The 24307-nt window shown below is 39.3% G+C and overlaps 1 protein-coding gene and 1 pseudogene; one reads left to right on the forward strand and one right to left on the reverse strand.

Moving 5' to 3' along the window:
- The window catches only part of Erich1 (glutamate-rich 1), a gene marked incomplete at its 5' end in the record, with an annotated part of 52793804 nt that overhangs the window by 17489130 nt on the left and 35280367 nt on the right, over window positions 1-24307 (forward strand).
- Hdac1-ps7 (Histone deacetylase 1, pseudogene 7) lies at window positions 4683-6175 on the reverse strand (annotated as a pseudogene).

The raw sequence follows: 24307 nt of genomic DNA on the forward strand, positions 1-24307 counted from the left end.
TATAGTTATGTCATTTGTATTACCTATAAAACAATCTCATCCACTAATAACTATATTTGCTCTACTTTTCAAGTGTCAAACATAGCTGTAATAGCTTTTACTGTTTCTATGATGGAAATTTTAAAATCATTTGTCTCTCACTTATAACTTGAAGTTTTTTCAATTAGTTTGATGTCTTAGAGATTCTTGGAATGACGGCCACATTTTTATTAAAATGTTGATTTTTTTCTTCCTTTTTTTTTATTAACTTGAGTATTTCTTATATACATTTCCAGTGTTATTCCCTTTCCCGGTTTCCGGGCAAACATCCCCCTCCCCCCTCCCCTTCCTTATGGGTGTTCCCCTCCCAACCCTCCCCCCATTGCCACCCTCCCCCCACCAGTCTAGTTCACTGGGGGTTCAGTCTTAGCAGGAACCAGGGCTTCCCCTTCCACTGGTGCTCTTACTAGGATATTCATTGCTACCTATGAGATCAGAGTCCAGGGTCAGTCCATGTATAGTCTTTAGGTAGTGGCTTAGTCCCTGGAAGCTCTGGTTGCTTGGCATTGTTGTACATAAGGGGTCTCGAGCCCCTTCAAGCTCTTCCAGTTCTTTCTCTGATTCCTTCAACGGGGGTCCTATTCTCAGTTCAGTGGTTTGCTGCTGGCATTCGCCTCTGTATTTGCTGTATTCTGGCTGTGTCTCTCAGGAGCGATCTACATCCGGCTCCTGTCGGCCTGCACTTCTTTGCTTCATCCATCTTGTCTAATTGGGTGGCTGTATATGTATGGGCCACATGTGGGGCAGGCTCTGAATGGGTGTTCCTTCAGTCTCTGTTTTAATCTTTGCCTCTCTCTTCCCTGCCAAGGGTATTCTTGTTCCCCTTTTAAAGAAGGAGTGAAGCATTCACATTTTGATCATCCGTCTTGAGTTTCATTTGTTCTAGGCATCTAGGGTAATTCAAGCATTTGGGCTAATAGCCACTTATCAATGAGTGCATACCATGTATGTCTTTCTGTGATTGGGTTAGCTCACTCAGGATGATATTTTCCAGTTCCAACCATTTGCCTACGAATTTCATAAAGCCGTTGTTTTTGATAGCTGAGTAATATTCCATTGTGTAGATGTACCACATTTTCTGTATCCATTCCTCTGTTGAAGGGCATCTGGATTCTTTCCAGCTTCTGGCTATTATAAATAAGGCTGCTATGAACATAGTGGAGCACGTGTCTTTTTTATATGTTGGGGCATCTTTTGGGTATATGCCCAAGAGAGGTATAGCTGGATCCTCAGGCAGTTCAATGTCCAATTTTCTGAGGAACCTCCAGACTGATTTCCAGAATGGTTGTACCAGTCTGGAATCCCACCAACAATGGAGGAGTGTTCTTCTTTCTCCGCATCCTCGCCAGCATCTGCTGTCACCTGAGTTTTTGATCTTAGCCATTCTCACTGGTGTGAGGTGAAATCTCAGGGTTGTTTTGATTTGCATTTCCCTTATGACTAAAGATATTGAACATTTCTTTAGGTGTTTCTCAGCCATTCGGCATTTCTCAGCTGTGAATTGTTTGTTTAGCTCAGAACCCCATTTTTTAATAGGGTTATTTGTCTCCCTGCGGTCTAACTTCTTGAGTTCTTTGTATATTTTGGATATAAGGCCTCTATCTGTTGTAGGATTGGTAAAGATCTTTTCCCAATCTGTTGGTTGCTGTTTTGTCCTAACCACAGTGTCCTTTGCCTTACAGAAGCTTTGCAGTTTTATGAGATCCCATTTGTTGATTCTTGATCTTAGAGCATAAGCCATTGGTGTTTTGTTCAGGAAATTTTTTCCAGTGCCCATGTGTTCCAGATGCTTCCCTAGTTTTTCTTCTATTAGTTTGAATGTGTCTGGTTTTATGTGGAGGTCCTTGATCCACTTGGACTTAAGCTTTGTACAGGGTGATAAGCATGGATCGATCTGCATTCTTCTACATGTTGCCCTCCAGTTGAACCAGCACCATTTGCTGAAAATGCTATCTTTTTTCCATTTGATGGTTTTGGCTCCTTTGTCAAAAAATCAAGTGACCATAGGTGTGTGGGTTCATTTCTGGGTCTTCAATTCTATTCCATTGGTCTATCTGTCTGTCTCTGTACCAATACCATGCAGTTTTTATCACTATTGCTCTGTAATACTGCTTGAGTTCAGGGATAGCGATTCCCCCTGAAGTCCTTTTATTGTTGAGGATAGTTTTAGCTATCCTGGGTTTTTGTTATTCCAGATGAATTTGCAAATTGTTCTGTCTAACTCTTTGAAGAATTGGATTGGTATTGTGATGGGGATTGCATTGAATCTGTAGATCGCTTTTGGTAAAATGGCCATTTTTACTATATTAATCCTGCCAATCCATGAGCATGGGAGATCTTTCCATGTTCTGAGGTCTTCTTCAATTTCTTTCTTCAGTGTCTTGAAGTTCTTATTGTACAGATCTTTTACTTGCTTGGTTAAAGTCACACTGAGGTACTTTATATTATTTGGGTCTATTATGAAGGGTGTCGTTTCCCTAATTTCTTTCTCAGCTTGTTTCTCTTTTGTGTAGAGGAAGGCTACTGATTTATTTGAGTTAATTTTATACCCAGCCACTTTGCTGAAGTTGTTTATCAGCTTTAGTAGTTCTCTGGTGGAACTTTTGGGATCACTTAAATATACTATCATATCATCTGCAAATAGTGATATTTTGACTTCTTCTTTTCCGATCTGTATCCCCTTGACCTCCTTTTGTTGTCTGATTGCTCTGGCCAGAACTTCAAGAACTATATTGAATAAGTAGGGAGAGAGTGGGCAGCCTTGTCTAGTCCCTGATTTTAGTGGGATTGCTTCAAGTTTCTCTCCATTTAGTTTAATGTTAGCAACTGGTTTGATGTTTTAAGTATTTACTCTGAGGCTTCAGAGCCTGTGTAGGCCTTCTGTGTATCTTTCTGGCAGGATATCATCCTAGAGAGCTGTGTGCCTTGCATGTGACATGTCTTAAATTATGCGGGAGAACATGATAGTTGGAGTTATTTCCCAAGCATTTCTTGTCATGTCTCATTGACATTGCTCACGTGTCTGTTCCATTGACTACCTTAATAGCTATTCTAGAAAATCTATGTGGGATGTTTCCATTGGCCTCTTTCATCAGCTCCAAATCTGTGAGATAGAAGAAAAACAATGAAAAATGGGAAGTGTGCAATCATACTTTTACAACCTGAACTCCCTGTAGTACCTGCCTTTTTTTTCATTTTCAAACCTTCTTATGAAAGTTTTTTTTTTTTTTTTTTTTTTTTGGTTCTTTTTTTTCGGAGCTGGGGACCGAACCCAGGGCCTTGCGCTTCCTAGGTAAGCGCTCTACCACTGAGCTAAATCCCCAGCCCCTATGAAAGTTTAATAGGTTATGTCTATGATACTCATTTCTACTTATCAAATGTGCAGCAAAATAAGCATGTCTCTCTGCAGAGTGGAGCTGCTTTAACATCCATTTGACCAACAGTCCCACCATCATCTATCCTTACGTTGCTATGAATCTCTGCCATAGTGAATAAAGAAAGATCTTGAACCCTCTCTGTAATTTTTTTCAGCACCTGTGCATTATTTCCAGTAGCTCATAATAATATATGAATGTTGATAACCATATATGCATACCTCTTTTTCTCTTAATATCAACTATAAGTTTAATGCTTTGAAAAACTGAATGAAATTATTCCTAACTTTTTTTGAGGGGGATATAGAAGTGTGTTCCTTTTTTTACAAAAGAGTTTCATTTTTCTCACAGAATGAAAACATCTCAGAAAGGAACCTAGGCTAACAACCTGCACCTACAGAATTGGGGGAAGACAGAGCAATGTAAGTTTTTCTGCTGCTCAAAATGGCTGAGAAGGCATGAACAGATCCAATCCAAACACGACTGATATTATCCAATCCTGAAAAGGGGTCCCAGAAGATCCAGTCACCCCTCCTAAAAAAGCTTAATAAGGGCATCTCTTCTTTCTCTCTCTCTTTCTTTCTTTCCTTCTTTCTTTCTTTCTTTCTTTCTTTCTTTCTTTCTTTCCTTCTTTCTTTCTTTCTCTCTTTCTTCCTTCCTTCCTCTTTCTTTCTTTCTTCCTTCCTTCCTTCCTTTTTCTTTTTCTTTTTCTTTCTCTTTTCTTTCTTCTCTCTCTAAATTTAATCTCTTTTGCACCTGAGAACTCTCCTGGGTTAGTGCCTGCCAAGGTAAATTTATTGTTGTCTAATTTATTTTAACATTACTTTTTATTTTATTGGATATTTTATTTATTTACATTTCAAATGTTATCCTCTTTCCTGGTTTCCACTCTGGAAAGCGCTTATCCCATTGTCTGTCCCTGCTTCTAAGATGGTGCTCCTTCACCCACATACTCACTCCCATCTCCTTGCCCTGGCATTCCCTTCACTGAGGCATCGAGCTTCTCAGGACCAGGGGCCTCTCCTCTTACTGGTGCCAACAAGGCCATCCTCTGCTACATATGTGGCTAGAGCCATGAGTCCCTCCATGTGTACTCTTTGGTTAGTGGTTTAGTCCCTCGGAGCTCTAACACTTAGCAGTTCAGGATTTTGTCTTCTGGTTGTTTTCTTTCTATTCAGACCCTAAACTAGTTCAAAACAAAGACCTGGGGCAGGATTGCCCTGGGCCCCCCTGACCTTGGTTCCTATCTAGTCCCTGGGAACATTATATTTAGTATATTTTATGTAAATACACAGAGGAATAGAAAATATAAAACCTAAGAAATTGAGGGAAAGTGAGAGACTTGAGGAGAAGATGGAGCTGCAGATCTTGCTCAGACCAACTTGACTTCTTCTTTGACCCCTTTGACTTCTGGCTTCTCCTCTTTGGTTTTCTCCTCTTTTGTGACTTCCTTTTTCTCTTCAGGATCTTTCTCTTTCTCATCCTCTGCTTTGACTCTTGGTTTTTTTGAAGTTACAAGAATTCTTACGACCACTTTCTCCCTCCTCATCCGAATCAGAGAATTCTTCTTCCTCACAGGCAATGTGTTTGTGAGAGGAGCAGATGGGAGATTTGTATGCCAGGGTCTTTCTCATTCTCATCACGGCTCTCTTCTGGGATGGCATACTAAGGTGTGACCTGCATTTGGACCCTCGTGGCATGGAGCAGCATTCTCAAGTTCTCAGAGAGCCGCCACTTGATCTTTTCTAGGTATTCCTTAGTGTTCTGGTTAGTCATATTTGAATGGCCGATGTGAAGCTTCAAACCTCGTCCAAAGTATTCAAAGTAATCATTAGGAATCTCATTAGGGATCTCTGTTTCCAGGGCCACAGTTGTTGTGTAAGTACATCAATGAGCTACATTACAGATGGTGTAGTCACCTCCTCACAACATTAGCATAGGCAAGTTGAAACTCTTCACAAACTCCACACACTTGGCTGCCCTTTGATGGTCAGATTGACGCAACCTAACCGGTCCCCAGACAGGGAGAGCCACACTGTAAGACTGCTGCACTAGGCTGGAACATCTTCCTTATTTTGAACATGACTGGATTGAAGATGGCTTCATAGGACTCATCATCAATCTCGCAGTGGGTAGTTAAAGGGGTAGTACTTGTTTTTGACTGCCCCAATATCCTGTAGGTCCCCAGTACCTGTGAAGTACTCTCCGCATTTCTGGAAGGACACAGTTATGACCCAGTACAGAAGGCCTCTTCCTTGCCATCTCCATGGTAGATATCAATTTCAATATATGACACTTTTAATGGCCAATATGGTATGTATCATTGACATAGCAAAATCCAGATGCTTCAGACTTCTTCGCATAGTACAGGTCACAGCCCAGATCACAGCATTGTAAATCATATGCTGCCTATTAAGTTTCATAGCACTTGTGACAGAACCACCTGTGGACAACTGATAGAACTCAAACAAGGCATCAAGTACTGGACAGTCCTCATCACTGTTGAATCTCTGTTTCTGCTTGCTGTCTTCAGACATAATATCTGGGTGAATAGAATGCAAGGATTTAATGTAGTCATCGCTGTGGTACTTGGTCATCTCCTCAATATTGGCTTTATGAGGATGATAGATTTCCATTTTACAGAAGAGACCATAGTTGAGCAGCAAACTGTGAATCATGCAGATTTGGTGAGGTTTCATTGGATACCCTTGTCCATAATAGGAGTTTCCACAATCCGCATTGTAGTAGTAACAGGTTTTCTTCTTAGAGACCTGTCGGCATCATCTTGTTGTACTCCTGGTCCTCCTGTCAGTTTATCTGCCAGCGCTCCAGGGGCTCCTCACGGTGTCCCACCCAGAGATTTATATTACTTTGAAACAATGAATGACCAAACTAATAACTGAGTTATCGTATGCAATATTTACCACACTTATCTCATACCAACCACTTTTCAGCTGCTTTTGAAATTATTTTCTAATAAGCATATTTTATCTGAATTTCAAATTTGAACGCAAAAACTCAAATGTCAGAAACAAGTAAACAAGTCATATTAATCCTTCAAAAGTTTATATATCTAGTTTACTGAGTAATAGAGATTGATACTCACATATTCAAAATGCATTTTAAGACTATGCTGTGTTTTCCATAAGTGCTACCATAGGAAGAAAATTTATGAAGTATTCCTAAGACTGCATATGTGATTTTAACCTAGTTTTCACTATATCCTTCTTTAACAGTATTCTGTTTACATAATAAATTCATAAATTTGAAAAATTAAGAAACAGACATTTCATTCCTGAAAACATAAATGTTAATATAGTAATTCTATAATAAACCTGGTCTCAACTTGAAGAACTATTGAAGAGCTATTGAAATGCATGGATTTCCCCAAAAACAGAAGGGCTCTCCAAATGTCAAAGGTGAGCATTTTAACACCATTTTTCACCTCAGGGAGATGAACAGTTTTCACATAATTACACTACATTGAACCTGTTGAACTGTGTAGAGGAATTTGAATCTAGCAACATGGCTGCTCTCTCAAGGGGAAACACCTACAGACCTTTCAGGTCTATGTGATCTGACTTGAATGCAGACATGCCTTTAATGAACAGCTTTAATCCCAAACAGTGGCATCTAATTGAGGGTCAAGGTAACAAATGAGAGATAGAATATAGCCAACTCTCAGGAGAAGCTATTAAATAGAAGTGCAGGGGGAGAGAGTAACTTGGGAGTCAAGTCACTTGGGAGTCAGTTCAATTTAGTGGAGTTAATTTCAATGCAGTTGAGTGCATGTCAGCAAAGTTAGTTGAAGCCAGAGAATGAAAAGAAACCAGAAGATTAAAACAAGTTGACAGAGTTAGTCTGGTGCCAAGCAGAGCAATTCAGTGAGAAACAGAATGAATCAGAAAGCTTGGGGAGGAGTTTGATCCAAAAGAGTTGAGTTGAACCAGCCAGCCAGAGTTCACAAAGAGATAGAAGGGGTAAGACTGTACAGCAGTAAGTGTCCAAGATTACAATTACTTCTGGTGAATGAAAGTTAAATTTATATCTGGTGACCTAGGTCTCAGAGGTTGAAAAATTATAAACCTAGGTTAGCAGAAGGAGGTTGGAAGCTGAGTCCTTCAAGATCTAGGATTACAAAATATTAGATTGCATAGAGGCTAGACACTTCAGGACATAGGCCTAGGGATAATTACATAGAAATGCCCTGGGCTTAGCCCAAATGTTGTATTCATAAAACTTGAGTATGACTCATCCTGTCCTCTGAGAAAATAAGAATGATGCTTACAAATATATCTTATATTTCAGCCCAGTGTTTTGTCATATCAAACTGCAACCTCTTGATTACCTCATATTATTTTATCACTGTATAACAGCTTTTACTGTTATCATGGTGCACAGATATATGTTTATAGAAAAAGTCACATGATGTATGATATAGTGTCCAAAAGTTTAGAAATTTTATAAAACTTTAATCAATATCCTTTTGATATAATTTCTTCAAGATTGCCCTGATATTTCTTCAGAAAAGTTAAATACAAATTATATACTCTTTGCTATAGACATCATATTTAGAACTATTTTAAGCCTCTACTGGTGGCAAACTGCATTTAGGAGGGTTAATGTCCTCCTGTGAGAATATAACATTCTAACAAAGAAAACATTTGCACTGAAGGCCATAAATTTGTAGTAGAGATCAGCCTTGGGAGAGACTTTAGGCAGATCAGCCAAAATCACCCTGAAAAGTGGCTTTAAATTTACTGCTCTGTTGATTTGAGAATTGAGCTCACAATGTGCTATTTCATCTAGAATGGCTGACTTGGTTTTACCTTAAGCATTTCTGAAGTAAGGTATAAACTGATTCTTGTCTAAATCAGCACAGAAATCTTAATAAACTCTGCAGATAGTTCTAAGAGATAAAGGCCATTCATGACATGGCACTTCTGAAGTGGCCAAAAACTTATGAGAAGTCATTGCTATTATTCTGTTAAACAAATATAGCAATAAAATGATTACTAAAAGTGTTTTTCAACACTCAGCAGGGAAGGTTCTCTTTACAGTAGTTGGGAATTAACCGAGACCTTCAAGTGGACTATGTACAAAGAAATAGAGAACTGTGCATTCACTCTTAATGAGAATATCTTTTTGTGAGCACTCTTTGCAGTGTTCAAGGTTGTATATGGAAGAGGAGGCAGAAAATTGAAAGAAACAGAAGTGGCAGATAACTCCAAGCAAACAACATCTTCTAGATATTGCAGGGCTAATACAAAATAGGAACAGACAAAGACAGAACGCATATGCACACAGTATGCACAAGTTCTTCACAAGTTTAGAGCAGATAAAATCCAAACACCTGGAAAGGAATGTTGGCAGAAAGTCCATTGGTAAGAAGGAGCTATTTGTAAAGGAGTATGAAAATATATTTTTTCCTCCCATAGGGTGTTGCAGGATATATCAACAACATTCCAAGATTTTTGTTTTCTTTTTGCTTATTTTGATATTTTTGTCTATTTATTATACCATTTCAGTTGACCCTTTATTGAAATTTGTACATTATATTCTGATTATGCTTTCTCCCTCCCATATCTCATCCTACATTCTCTTTACCTACTGTCCCTTCAAAATCTATTTCATTTTTTTCTTCCATGAATGCTAACCACTCATGGCTAATTTTCAACTTTTTGATGAGTATAGAGGTGAGAATGATCTGGAATGAGCTGAGGAGAGCAAAGGCTATAACAAAAATATATTATATATTTTTTACAAAACTATAATTACAAAAGGAGAATATAACTTCACAGAAGTTCAGGATTATTTAAAATGTATACAGACACTTCTATTTCTAAAATATCAACATCTATTTGATTTTTTAAGATGTGTAATCAGAATGCAAATTTAGTTAGGGAGATATAGTTAATACTAAAATAATTTTGTATGTACACCCATAAATATACATGCAATTTCCTAGTATAGTATTGTACAGATAAGTCAGATAGAACCAAGGAATTATTTTCATGCTATATCAGTACTCAAATATTAAGTTATATTCCTATCCTGAAATATACTTATATCCAAAATCTCTACACACCCCTATTTTTCCTGTTTTTTGTTTTTGTTTTTTTTTTTTTTGACAAGATCTCTCTATTTCGGGATCACTTGAAATTCATGATCCTCTAGTCTTCTGTGTACTAAGATATGTGATTTCTATGACCCATGATTTTTATACTATGTTGGAGGCAATATTTGTGGATATAAGAAATCTAAATATAGTTTATATATACATATCAAACAATCCTTTAATGTTATTAGTAAAAACTAACATGGTTTCCACACACTCACCATTAATAAATACTTATTTAGCAAATAATAAGTCAAATGTCAATACTACATATTTGAAGTTTCAAGACATTTAATATAACATATATTTTTAAAAAATTAAAGGATTTTATATAAATATGCATATATGTTCATAAATACATAAATACTACTGGCTCAATACAATGTTGGGCCATGTTGGGATTCAGAAATTATCACACAAACCAAACAGACTCTGGTCTCAGTTGAACAGGTCTTATTTTAAACTCAACTTATTGATTGTGCTTATACCCTAGACTTGGGAGGGAAGGGTGAACCTCAAACATTTCTCAGGCCCACATATTAAACAACAACAACAACAACAACAACAACAACAACAACAACAACAATAACAAAGCAGCTCATAATGAGTCCATATTCAACTGTGGCAGGATAGTTGGTCCTGACTCAAGGTATTATGCCTAGATAACAAAAACCACGGGATAGCTAAAACTATTTTCAAAACTAAAAGAACTTCTGGAGGAATCATTATCCCTGACCTCAAGATGTATTATAGAGCAATAGTGATAAAAACAGTATTGCTACAGAGACACAAAGGTAGATCAATGGAATAGAATTGAAGACCCAGAAATGAACACACACACCTGTGGTCACTTGATCTTTTCAAAGGAACTAAAATCATCCAGTAGAAAAAGACAGCATTTTCAACAAATGGTGCTAGTTCAACTGGAGGTCATCATGTAGAAGAATGCAAATCGATCCATTCTTATTACCTTGTACAAAGGTCAAATCCAAGCTGATCAAGGACTTCCACAGAAAACCAGATACATTCAAGGTATTAGAAGAAAAGTTGGGGAAGAGCCTGGAAAACATGGGCACTTGGGAAAATTTCCTGAACAAAACACCAATGGCTTATGCTCTAAGATCAAGAATCAACAAATGGGACCTCATAAAACTGCAAAGCTTATATACTGCAAAGGACACTGACCTTAGGACAAATGGCAACCAACAAATTAAGGAAAGATCCTATATCTAATGGAGGCCTAATATGCAATATATACAAAGAACTCAAGAAAGTAGACTCCAGAGAGTGAAATAACCATATTAAAAATGGTGTACACACGAAACTCAAAAAGGATGACCCAAATGAGGATGCTTTACTCCTTCTTTAAAAGGGGAACAAGAATACTCATAGGAGGGGATAGGGAGGCAAAGTTTAGAACAGAGACTGAAGGAACGGCCATTCAGAACCTGCCCCACATGTGGCCCATACATATACAGCCACCAAACTAGATAAGATGAATGAAGCTAAGAAATGCAGGCTGACAGGAACCGGATGTAGATCTCTCCTGAGAGACACAGCCAGAATACGGCAAATACATAGGCGAATGCCAGCAGCAAACCACTGAACTAAGAATGGAACCCCCATTGTAGGAATCAGAGAAAGGACTGAAAGAGCTGAAGGGGCTTGAGACCCCACATAAAAAACAATGCCAATCAACCAGAACTTCCTGGGACTAAGCCACTACCCAAAGACTATATACATGGAAAGACCCTGGGCTCCAAATTCATAGGTAGCAATGAATAGCCTAGTAGGGGCACCAGTGGAAGGGGAAGCCCTTGGTCCTGCCAAGGCTGGACCCCCCAGTGAACCTAATTGTAGGGAGAGGGTGGTAATGGGGTGGAGGAAGGGGAGGGGAACACCCATATAGAAGGGGAGAAGGAGGGGTTGGGGGATGTTGGCATGGAAACTGGGAAAGGGAATAACAATTGAAATGTAAATAAGAAATACCCAAGTTAATAAAGATGGAGAAAAAAAGAAATCAGCCTTTCTACTCTCTGGAACAAATTCAGTTTAAACAAAGCCACCACTTGAAAGTGGAAGTATGATCCTCCTACAGGGTTACCCTACTTTTCAGCTCCTTCCAATTTTTCCCTAATTCAACCAGAGGGGTCAGCAGCTTCTGTACATTGGTTGGGTGTAAATATCTACATCTGACTCTTTCAGCTCCTTGTTGGGTCTTTCGGAGAGCAGTCATATTAGGCTCCATTTTGTGAGCACATTGTAATCTCAGTAATAGTGTCAGTTCTTGAGGCCGGCAGTTCTGACTATCCTGGACCCCCAAGAAAATAGTATACAGAGCTAAATAAAGAATTCTCAACTGAGGAATATAGAATAACTGAGAAGGACCTAAAGAAATATTCAATATCCTTAGTCATCAGGGAAATACAAATCAAAACAACCCTGAGATTCCAACTCAAACCTGTCACAATGGCTACGATCAAAAACTCAGGAGACAACAGATGCTGGCTAGGATGTGGAGAAAGAGGAACACTCCTCCTGCTGGTGGGATTGCAAACTGGTACATCACTCTGGAAATCATTCTGGAAGTTCCTTAGAATATTGAGGACCCAGCTATACCTCTCCTGGGAATATACCCAAAAGATGCCCCAACATACAACAAAGACACTTCTTGCTCCACTGTGTTCATCGCAGCCTTATCTACAATAGCCAGAAGCTGGAAATAAACGAGGTGCCCTTCAACAGAGGAATGGATACAGAAAATGCAGTACATCTACACAATGGAGTACTACTCAGCTAACAAAAACATTGACTTCATTAAATTCATAGGCAAATGTATGGAACTAGAAAATATCATTTTGAGTGAAGTAACCCAATCACAAAAAACACATGCTTGGTATGCAATCACTGATAAGTAGATATTAGCCCCAAAGCTTGAATTAACCAAGATATAATCCACGACCACATGAAGCTCATGAAGAAGGATGACCAAAATGCAGAAACTTCAGTCCTTCTTAAAAGGAGAAGATATGGAGACTAAGTTTATATCAGAACCCGAAGGAAAGGCCATTCAGAGCCTACCCCATGTGAGGATCCAGCCCGTGTGTGTGTGTGTGTGTGTGTGTGTGTGTGTGTGTGTGTGTTTGTGTGTGTGTGTGTGTGTGTGTGTATACAGCCACCAAAACTAGAGAATAGTGATGAAGACAAAAAGTGCATGCTGATAGGAACCTAATATAGCTGCCTCCTGACAGACTCATCCAGAGAATGACAAATGCAAAGGTGAATCCTAGCAGCAAAACATTGACCTGAGACTGAGATCCTCATTGGTGGAATTAGAGAAAGGATTCAAGGAGGTAAAGTAGCTAGCAACCCCATAAGAACAACAATACCAACCATCCAGAGCTCCCAGGGACTAAAGTACTACCCACTGAGTACACATGGACAGACTTATGGCTCCAGCTGTAAACGTAGCAGAAGATAGCCTTGTTGGGCACCAATGGGAGGAGAAGCCTTTGGTCCTGCCAAGGCTGGACCCTGCAGTGTAAGGGAATATCAGGGTGGGGAGGCAGGAAGAGGAGGTGGTTGGGGAGGGGGATAACACTTATAGAAGAAGGATAGGATAATGGGATAGGGGGCTTATGGACAGAAAATTGGGAAAAAGAATATCATTTATAATTTAAATAAAAAATATCCAATTTAAAAAAGTGTTCCAAATGACCTTTATTCTGATTGGTCCTAAGTCAAGCTTATGGTTGTGAAATTTCTTATATTAACCAACCTCAGAATATCCAGAAAATAACAGGGTATATGGTCAGCATGACATTGTTCTGAGTCAAGCTATTTTCTGTATCATTAGGCAAAAATTTTATGTTAACAATATTAAATAGCTGTCAGGCATATTTAAACAATACGAAATGACTGTTAGGCATGGAAGAAAGGAGTTATAGTTATGCTAGAGTGGCATAGCTCTACAGGCAATAAGTTTGAGTAGAGAAAGAAAGGGTGTATAGTAGGTTTTTGGAGGGAAACTAAATCTTAAAATAGAAAAAATAATTTAAAAAAATTTGAAATGTGGAGAACCTCACAATTTTTGTTTATTTAACACAGAAACAAATAGACTGCCATGTATATAATTATCTTGAATCATCTGAATTATCTTGATCATCTGTTTTTGAGAGAAAATAAAGAAGTAAAATTTGAGTTGCCAACAACACCAAAGCTGAGGCTTAAAAGTTAAAAGAAACCCCTAGATCCCAAACTAAAGGAAGCATTTTTCTTGGTTACAAATATAATTTGTTTTCAGAAAATATATTTTGATTACAGTTTATCCTCCCTCCAACCCCTTTAAATTTCTCCCCTCCTACCTATTGTATACATGCATTTTTGGGGCCAGTGCTGGAGTTAGGGTTCTCCAAGGAAGGCCTTCTCATAGGATTTTAGATTTGTAGTTCTTTTAGATGATAGTCAATGAAAAAGCTCTCTTGGGTGATCTTCAGTGAAACAGTTAGTGCAGTTTATGCAGGTTGACCATGGTTGATATATCAACTCTAAAGAGTAGGAACGAGTCTTTAGGATAAATATAAAATTATTGGCGGAAGCTTAATGTACTGTGAATCCCTCATCTGTGTGAAGAAGCATTCTAGGAATTCCAGATTCTTGATTGGCAGGTCCTTATCAGCAAGAGGAGGCAGCACTTGTAGTTTTGCCAAAGACTAAATGACCTTCCCCAGACAAATTCATAAAAGGGGAGGCCCTGTTGGAAAGGGGATTACTCCATTTTAGTAGGAAATTAGAGGATCTGTCTGGACATGGTAGACTGTGACCTCAAGTAGCTGAGTTTACTAATACTTACCCTCCCATACAGACTCATTCCTTTCTCTTTCTCATTAAAAGAAAGGAAAAAGAAAAGAAAGGAAGGAAGAAAGGAAGGAAGGAAAGAAGAAAGAGAGGAAGAAAACAAGTTCATAATTCATAATATATTAAAAATAAAGTGAAATACAATAACATGAACAGCAAACAAAACCTCATCAGAATAACATTAAAGAAACCAGGAAAAAAGAGAGAGACTCTAGAAAATACAAAAGAAATAGACCATTATACAGAGACATACTGGTCTGCACATTCAAGAAAACATTAAAAACACCAAAGTAAAAGCATGCACCAAGTAATATATATATATATATATATATATATATATATATATATATATATATATATTCATTCTACCTATGAAATTAAATATAATTAATTCAAATTTAAAATGACTATTTCTTTCTTTTAAAAAATCCTTATGACATTATGAGACAGAAATCTCCCAAAGATTATAATGAATTTTTGAGTTCATTTTGGAAAGGCTATCTACTTCAGGTGATACAGCCTATCCTCCAGAGGGGCTTTTTTCTCTTATGAGACATCCTTGAGGAAAACTAAATTTTAATTTGCAAGTGAATATCAATTGGGGATTGTCTCTGGCTTAGAAGAAGAAATGTGTTTCTACTATTCTTTCAAATCTAGAACCCTCTGTGGTATAAACCACATATGCTCTCTTGGAATTTCTGAGTTCAAATACATGCTGATTCTGTTGTAGATAGAAAGTTTGTTTATTTGGCTCCCTTAATATTCTCTCTCTCTTTTTCTCTGTACTAATCTCTTATCTTATTTTTAAGTGTCAGAATTTTATAGATATATCTTAATTATGAATGAATATTCCAAATCTATCATTGTTTATAAATGTGAGATGTGAGTCTCTGTCACTTTATTTTTTAAGAAGCAAGCTTCTCTGATGATGCCTGAGCAAGGTAATAATCTATTAGTAAGTCAGAGTGTGATAAGGACTCATTTTCTGGCTATATACTCTTAATTATAACAATAGAATTTGGTTTTCTCTTGGGTTATTAGGTTATTTAGTCTTGAGATAGGTCTTAAACTATTAACATCAGATTTGGGCTCCATCTCCTGGAGTTGTTTTGCCCAAATCTTGGGTGCTTAATTCCATAAGTTTTGTGTATTGTTAGTGTGTCTTTTAGGAAAAATAGGACTGTAGGTCAAAAGATTTGTGGCTGTGTTTTTTACATTTATTATCTGGTAGCATGCATAATACCTTCCTTACAACATTACTGACCCATACTGTGTGTAGTCTGTGTGTAGGCACTAGCTTAACTTCTCCATGATCAATGAGCTGTGTATACATGTTGTTTTCAACAATAGAACTTTGTTTGCTATCAATATGTGGAGAGGAATTTGTAACCTTTTCAATAGAATAAATTATATACTATACAATGGGGACCTTTAGGTCATAACTCAATTAAAGTAATCCATTTTCAGTATAAAAATATTTGTTTAGTAACAAGAGATGACCTGTGTAGCCTTTATATTCCCTATTTTGAATGTTTAAATAAAATAGTCTTTATAAGTATATATTATAGGAAGATTCTACTGTATTAGGTTCCATACTAGTCCTCAGTGTCCTCAGTTGAGCTTTAAGCTCATCTGTTGCCTCCATGTTTCCTCCACGGGCCCTGTCTGCCTCCCATGGCAATCTTATCCTCCTGTTCTTCTACAGGTCACTCTTTGAGATCTTTGAGTCTCCTCTCCTCTCCTTTGGTCCTCTGAGTTTCTATGTTTAAGTTTGCTTGTAGTTGATTTAACAGATAATATCCTACATAAGTGAATACATACAATGCTTATCTTTCGGGATCTAGGCTACATCATTCAGAATTTTTTTTTGGTTTGTTTGTTTCCTAAGTTTATTTGTGAATTTCATGATTCATATTTTTTTTTGTTTTTTTTTTTGTTTTTTTTGGCTTTGCAATATTCTTTTTTTTTTTTTTTATTAACTTGAGTATTTCTTATATACATTTCGAGTGTTATTCCCTTTCCCGGTTTCCGGGCAAACATCCCCCTTCCCCCTCCCCTTCCTTATGGGTGTTCCCCTCCCAACCCTCCCCCCATTGCCGCCCTCCCCCCATAGACTAGTTCACTGTGGGTTCAGTCTTAGCAGGACCCAGGGCTTCCCCTTCCACTGGTGCTCTTACTAGGATATTCATTGCTACCTATGGGGTCAGAGTCCAGGGTCAGTCCATGTATAGTCTTTAGGTAGTGGCTTAGTCCCTGGAAGCTCTGGTTGCTTGGCATTGTTGTACTTTTGGGGTCTCGAGCCCCTTCAAGCTCTTCCAGTTCTTTCTCTGATTCCTTCAATAGGGGACCTATTCTCAGTTCAGTGGTTTGCTGCTGGCATTCGCCTCTATATTTGCTGTATTCTGGCTGTGTCTCTCAGGAGCGATCTACATCCGGCTCCTGTCGGTCTGCACTTCTTTGCTTCATCCATCTTGTCTAATTGGGTGGCTGTATATGTATGGGCCACATGTGGGGCAGGCTCTGAATGGGTGTTCCTTCAGTCTCTGTTTTAATCTTTGCCTCTCCCTTCCCTGCCAAGGCTATTCTTTTTCCTCATTTAAAGAAGGAGTGAAGCATTCACATTTTGATCATCCGTCTTGAGTTTCGTTTGTTCTAGGGATCTAGGGTAATTCAAGCATTTGGGCTAATAGCCACTTATCAATGAGTGCATACCATGTATGTCTTTCTGTGATTGGGTTAGCTCACTCAGGATGATATTTTCCAGTTCCAACCATTTGCCTACGAATTTCATAAACTCGTTGTTTTTGATAGCTGAGTAATATTCTATTGTGTAGATGTACCACATTTTCTGTATCCATTCCTCTGTTGAAGGGCATCTGGGTTCTTTCCAGCTTCTGGCTATTATAAATAAGGCTGCGATGAACATAGTGGAGCATGTGTCTCTTTTATATGTTGAGGCATCTTTTGGGTATATGCCCAAGAGAGGTATAGCTGGATCCTCAGGCAGTTCAATGTCCAATTTTCTGAGGAACCTCCAGACTGATTTCCAGAATGGTTTTACCAGTCTGCAATCCCACCAACAATGGAGGAGTGTTCCTCTTTCTCCACATCCTCGCCAGCATCTGATGTCACCTGAGTTTTTGATCTTAGCCAATCGCACTGGTGTGAGGTGAAATCTCAGGGTTGTTTTGATTTGCATTTCCCTTATGACTAAAGATGTTGAACATTTCTTTAGGTGTTTCTCAGCCATTAGGCATTCCTCAGCTGTGAATTCTTTGTTTAGCTCTGAACCCCATTTTTTAATAGGGTTATTTGTTTCCCTGCGGTCTAACTTCTTGAGTTCTTTGTTTATTTTGGAAATAAGGCCTCTATCTGTTGTAGGATTGGTAAAGATCTTTTCCCAATCTGTTGGTTGCCGTTTTGTCCTAACCACAATGTCCTTTGCCTTACAGAAGCTTTGCAGTTTTATGAGATCCCATTTGTCGATTCTTGATCTTAGAGCATAAGCCATTGGTGTTTTGTTCAGGAAATTTTTTCCAGTGCCCATGTGTTCCAGATGCTTCCCTAGTTTTTCTTCTATTAGTTTGAGTGTGTCTGGTTTGATGTGGAGGTCCTTGATCCACTTGGACTTAAGCTTTGTACAGGGTGATAATGATAGATCGATCTGCATTCTTCTACATGTTGCCCTCCAGGTGAACCAGCACCATTTGCTGAAAATACTATCTTTTTTCCATTGGATGGTTTTGGCTCCTTTGTCAAAAATCAAGTGACCATAGGTGTGTGGGTTCATTTCTGGGTCTTCAATTCTATTCCATTGGTCTATCTGTCTGTCTCTGTACCAATACCATGCAGTTTTTATCACTATTGCTCTGTAATACTGCTTGAGTTCAGGGATAGTGATTCCCCCTGAAGTCCTTTTATTGTTGAGGATAGCTTTAGCAATCCTGGGTTTTTTGTTATTCCAGATGAATTTGCAAATTGTTCTGTCTAACTCTTTGAAGAATTGGATTGGTATTTTGATGGGGATTGCATTGAATCTGTAGATTGCTTTTGGTAAAATGGCCATTTTTACCATATTAATCCTGCCAATCCATGAGCATGGGAGATCTTTCCATCTTCTGAGGTCTTCTTCAATTTCTTTCCTCAGTGTCTTGAAGTTCTTATTGTACAGATCTTTTACTTGCTTGGTTAAAGTCACACCGAGGTACTTTATATTATTTGGGTCTATTATGAAGGGTGTCGTTTCCCTAATTTCTTTCTCGGCTTGTTTCTCTTTTGTATAGAGGAAGGCAACTGATTTATTTGAGTTAATTTTATACCCAGCCACTTTGCTGAAGTTGTTTATCAGCTTTAGTAGTTCTCTGGTGGAACTTTTGGGATCACTTAAATATACTATCATGTCATCTGCAAATAGTGATAATTTGACCTCTTCTTTTCCGATCTGTATCCCTTTGATCTCCTTTTGTTGTCTGATTGCTCTGGCTAGAACTTCAAGAACTATATTGAATAAGTAGGGAGAGAGTGGGCAGCCTTGTCTAGTCCCTGATTTTAGTGGGATTGCTTCAAGTTTCTCTCCATTTAGTTTAATGTTAGCAACTGGTTTGCTGTATATGGCTTTTACTATGTTTAGGTATGGGCCTTGAATTCCTATTCTTTCCAGGACTTTTATCATGAAGGGGTGTTGAATTTTGTCAAATGCTTTCTCAGCATCTAATGAAATGATCATGTGGTTCTGTTCTTTCAGTTTGTTTATATAATGGATCACGTTGATGGTTTTCCGTATATTAAACCATCCCTGCATGCCTGGGATGAAGCCTACTTGATCATGGTGGATGATTGTTTTGATGTGCTCTTGAATTCGGTTTGCCAGAATTTTATTGAGTATTTTTGCGTCGATATTCATAAGGGAAATTGGTCTGAAGTTCTCTTTCTTTGTTGTGTCTTTGTGTGGTTTAGGTATAAGAGTAATTGTGGCTTCATAGAAGGAATTCGGTAGGGCTCCATCTGTTTCAATTTTGTGGAATAGTTTGGATAATATTGGTATGAGGTCTTCTATGAAGGTTTGATAGAATTCTGCACTAAACCCGTCTGGACCTGGGCTCTTTTTGGTTGGGAGACCTTTAATGACTGCTTCTATTTCCTTAGGAGTTATGGGGTTGTTTAACTGGTTTATCTGTTCCTGATTTAACTTCGATACCTGGTATCTGTCTAGGAAATTGTCCATTTCCTGAAGATTTTCAAATTTTGTTGAATATAGGTTTTTATAGTAAGATCTGATGATTTTTTGAATTTCCTCCGAATCTGTAGTTATGTCTCCCTTTTCATTTCTGATTTTGTTAATTTGGACACACTCTCTGTGTCCTCTCGTTAGTCTGGCTAAGGGTTTATCTATCTTGTTGAATTTCTCAAAGAACCAACTTTTGGTTCTGTTGATTCTTTCTATGGTCCTTTTTGTTTCTACTTGGTTGATTTCAGCTCTGAGTTTGATTATTTCCTGCCTTCTACTCCTCCTGGGTGTATTTGCTTCTTTTTGTTCTAGAGCTTTTAGGTGTGCTGTCAAGCTGCTGACATATGCTCTTTCCTGTTTCTTTCTGCAGGCACTCAGCGCTATGAGTTTTCCTCTTAGCACAGCTTTCATTGTGTCCCATAAGTTTGAGTATGCTGTACCTTCATTTTCATTAAATTCTAAAAAGTTTTTAATTTCTTTCTTTATTTCTTCCTTGACCAGGTTATCATTGAGTAGAGCATTGTTCAATTTCCACGTATATGTGGGCATTCTTCCCTTATTGTTATTGAAGACCAGTTTTAGGCCATGGTGGTCCGATAGCACGCATGGGATTATTTCTATCTTTCTGTACCTGTTGAGGCCCGTTTTTTGACCAATTATATGGTCAATTTTGGAGAAAGTACCATGAGGAGCTGAGAAGAAGGTATATCCTTTTGCTTTAGGATAGAATGTTCTATAAATATCCGTTAAGTCCATTTGGCTCATGACTTCTCTTAGTCTGTCTACATCACTGTTTAATTTCTGTTTCCATGATCTGTCCATTGATGAGAGTGGGGTGTTGAAATCTCCCACTATTATTGTGTGAGGTGCAATGTGTGTTTTGAGCTTTAGTAAGGTTTCTTTTACATATGTAGGTGCCCTTGTATTTGGGGCATAGATATTTAGGATTGAGAGTTCATCTTGGTTGATTTTTCCTTTGATGAATATGAAGTGTCCTTCCTTATCTTTTTTGATGACTTTTAGTTGGAAATTGATTTTATTTGATATTAGAATGGCTACTCCAGCTTGCTTCTTCTGACCATTTGCTTGGAAAGTTGTTTTCCAGCCTTTCACTCTGAGGTAGTGTCTGTCTTTGTCTCTGAGGTGTGTTTCCTGTAGGCAGCAGAATGCAGGGTCCTCGTTGCGTATCCAGTTTGTTAATCTATGTCTTTTTATTGGGGATTTGAGGCCATTGATATTGAGAGATATTAAGGAATAGTGATTATTGCTTCCCGTTATATTCATATTTGATGTGAGGTTATGTTTGTGTGCTTTCATTCTCTTTGTTTTGTTGCCAAGACGATTAGTATCTTGCTTCTTCTAGGGTATAGCTTGCCTCCTTATGTTGGGCTTTACCATTTATTATCCTTTGTAGTGCTGGATTTGTAGAAAGATATTGTGTAAATTTGGTTTTGTCATGGAATATCTTGGTTTCTCCATCAATGTTAATTGAGAGTTTTGCTGGATACAGTAATCTGGGCTGGCATTTGTGTTCTCTTAGGGTCTGTATAACATCAGTCCAGGATCTTCTGGCCTTCATAGTTTCTGGCGAGAAGTCTGGTGTGATTCTGATAGGTCTCCCTTTATATGTTACTTGACCTTTTTCCCTTACTGCTTTTAATATTCTTTCTTTATTTTGTGCGTTTGGTGTTTTGACAATTATGTGACGGGAGGTGTTTCTTTTCTGGTCCAATCTATTTGGAGTTCTGTAGGCTTCCTGTATGTCTATGGGTATCTCTTTTTTTAGGTTAGGGAAGTTTTCTTCTATGATTTTGTTGAAGATATTTACTGGTCCTTTGAGCTGGGAGTCTTCACTCTCTTCTATACCTATTATCCTTAGGTTTGATCTTCTCATTGAGTCCTGGATTTCCTGTATGTTTTGGACCAGTAGCTTTTTCCGCTTTACATTATCTTTGACAGTTGAGTCAATGATTTCTATGGAATCTTCTGCTCCTGAGATTCTCTCTTCCATCTCTTGTATTCTGTTGGTGAAGCTTCTATCTACAGCTCCTTGTCTCTTCTTTTGGTTTTCTATATCCAGGGTTGTTTCCATGTGTTCTTTCTTGATTGCTTCTATTTCCATTTTTAATTCCTTCAACTGTTTGATTGTGTTTTCCTGGAATTCTTTCAGGGATTTTTGCGATTCCTCTCTGTAGGCTTTTACTTGTTTATTAATGTTTTCCTGTGCTTCCCTAAGTGTGTTCAGGTCTTTCCTGAAGTCCTCCAGCATCATGATCAAATATGATTTTGAAACTAGATCTTGCTTTTCTGGTGTGTTTGGATATTCCATGTTTGTTTTGGTGGGAGAATTGGGCTCCGATGATGGCATGTAGTCTTGGTTTCTGTTGCTTGGGTTCCTGCGCTTGCCTCTCGCCATCAGATTATCTCTAGTGTTACTTTGTTCTGCTATTTCTGACAGTGGCTAGACTGTCCTATAAGCCTGTGTGTCAGGAGTGCTGTAGACCTGTTTTCCTCTCTTTCAGTCAGTTATGGGGACAGAGTGTTCTGCTTTCGGGCGTGTAGTTTTTCCTCTCTACAGGTCTTCAGCTGTTCCTGTGGGCCTGTGTCTTGAGTTCACCAGGCAGCTTTCTTGCAGCAGAAAATTTGGTCTTACCTGTGGTCCCGAGGCTCAGGTTTGCTCGTGGGGTGCTGTCCAGGGGCTCTCTGCAGCGGCAGCAACCAGGAAGACCTGTGCCGCCCCTTCCGGGAGCTTCAGTGCACCAGGGTTCCAGATGGTCTTTGGCTTTTTCCTCTGGCGTCCGAGATGTGTGTGCAGGGAGCAGTCTCTTCTGGTTTCCCAGGCCTGTCTGCCTCTCTGAAGGTTTAGCTCTCCCTCCCACGGGATTTGGGTGCAGAGAACTGTTTATCCGGTCTGTTTCCTTCAGGGTCCGGCGGTGTCTGTGGCAGGGGTCCTGCCGCTCCTGGGCCCTCCCCCACGGGAGCCCAGAGGCCTTATACAGTTTCCTCTTGGGCCAGGGATGTGGGCAGGGGTGAGCAGTTTTGGTGGTCTCTTCCGCTCTGCAGCCTCAGGAGTGCCCACCTGACCAGGCGGTTGGGTCTCTCTCTCACTGGGTCTGGGAGCAGAGAGCTGCTGCGGGCCGGGATCCGCGGGTGTGGGACTTCCGGTAAACACAGAACGTGCCCGGTTCTAGAGAAATTCTGCTTCCGTGTGTCCCAAGCTCACCAGGCAGCTTTCTTGCAGCAGAAAATTTGGTCTTACCTGTGGTCCCGAGGCTCAAGTTCGCTCGTGGGGTGCTGCCCAGGGGCTCTCTGCAGCGGCAGCAACCAGGAAGACCTGTGCCGCCCCTTCCGGGGGCTTCAGTGCACCAGGGTTCCAGATGGTCTTTGGCTTTTTCCTCTGGCATCCGAGATGTGTGTGCAGGGAGCAGTCTCTTCTGGTTTCCCAGGCCTGTCTGCCTCTCTGAAGGTTTAGCTCTCCCTCCCACGGGATTTGGGTGCAGAGAACTGTTTATCCGGTCTGTTTCCTTCAGGGTCCGGCGGTGTCTGTGGCAGGGGTCCTGCCGCTCCTGGGCCCTCATGATTCATATTTTTAACAACCAAGTCATGCCTGATTATGTAAATTTGCCACATTTTCTTTCTTCATTTTGTAGATAAACATTTAATCTGTTTCTAATTTCTGGAAATCCACAGACCACATGAAGCTCAATAATGACAACCAAAGTGTGGATGCTTATTTCTTCTTAGAAGCGTGAACAAAATTGTTCATAGGAGGAAATATGGAAACAAAGTTTGGAGCAGAGACTGAAGGAAGGCCATCCAGAAACTTTCCAACCTACAAACCCAGCCCATATACATGCCAACCCCAGACAATATTGCTGATCCCAAGAAGTGCATGCTCACAGGAGCCTGACATAGCTGTCTCCTGAGAGGCTCTGCCAAAGTATGATACATACAGATATAGATACTCACAGCCAAGCATTGGACTGAGAATGGGATCCCCATTGGAAGAGTTAGAGAATGGATTGAAGGAGCTGAAGGGGTTATCAACCCCTTAAGAACAACAATACCAACAACCAGATCTCCCAGGGACTAAACTACCATCCAAAGTGCACATGGGCAGACTCATGGCTCCATCTGCATATGGAGGATGCCTTGTTGGGCACCAATGGGAGGAGGAGCCCTTGGTCCTGCCAAGGCTCAACCCCCATTGTAAGGGAATATTAACATTTTCTTTTACTGATATCTATATTTTCTATCATTTCTTCATTGCCTGAGGATGTGTCTACAATCCCTTGTATTCTGTTTGTGATACTTGCCTTTGAGGGTTCTCTGAATTTTGTGGTAGTTTGAGTATGTTTGGCCTAGGGAATGATACTATTAGGAGGTGCGGGCCTTTTGGAGGAAGTATGTCACTGTGAGTATGGGCTTTAAGTCCCTTGTCCTAGCTATCTAGAAGCCAGTCTTCTGTTTGCCTTTGGAACAAGTTATAGAACTCACAGCTCCTTCATGCCATGTCTGTCTGACTGGACACTGCCAACCTTCCTGCTATGATTATAATGGACTGAACCTCTGAACCTGGATGCTAGGCCCAATTAAATATTGTTCTTTGTAAGAGTTGCTTTGGTCATGGTAGCAATTTACTGCAATGAAAACCTTAAGACAAGTTTTTACTTTTTTTTTTCAGATTTCCTT

Source organism: Rattus norvegicus, chromosome 16 (assembly GCF_021556685.1).
Source record: "Rattus norvegicus strain SHRSP/BbbUtx chromosome 16, alternate assembly SHRSP_T2T, whole genome shotgun sequence".
In the NCBI taxonomy this organism is placed as follows: Eukaryota; Metazoa; Chordata; class Mammalia; order Rodentia; family Muridae; genus Rattus; species Rattus norvegicus.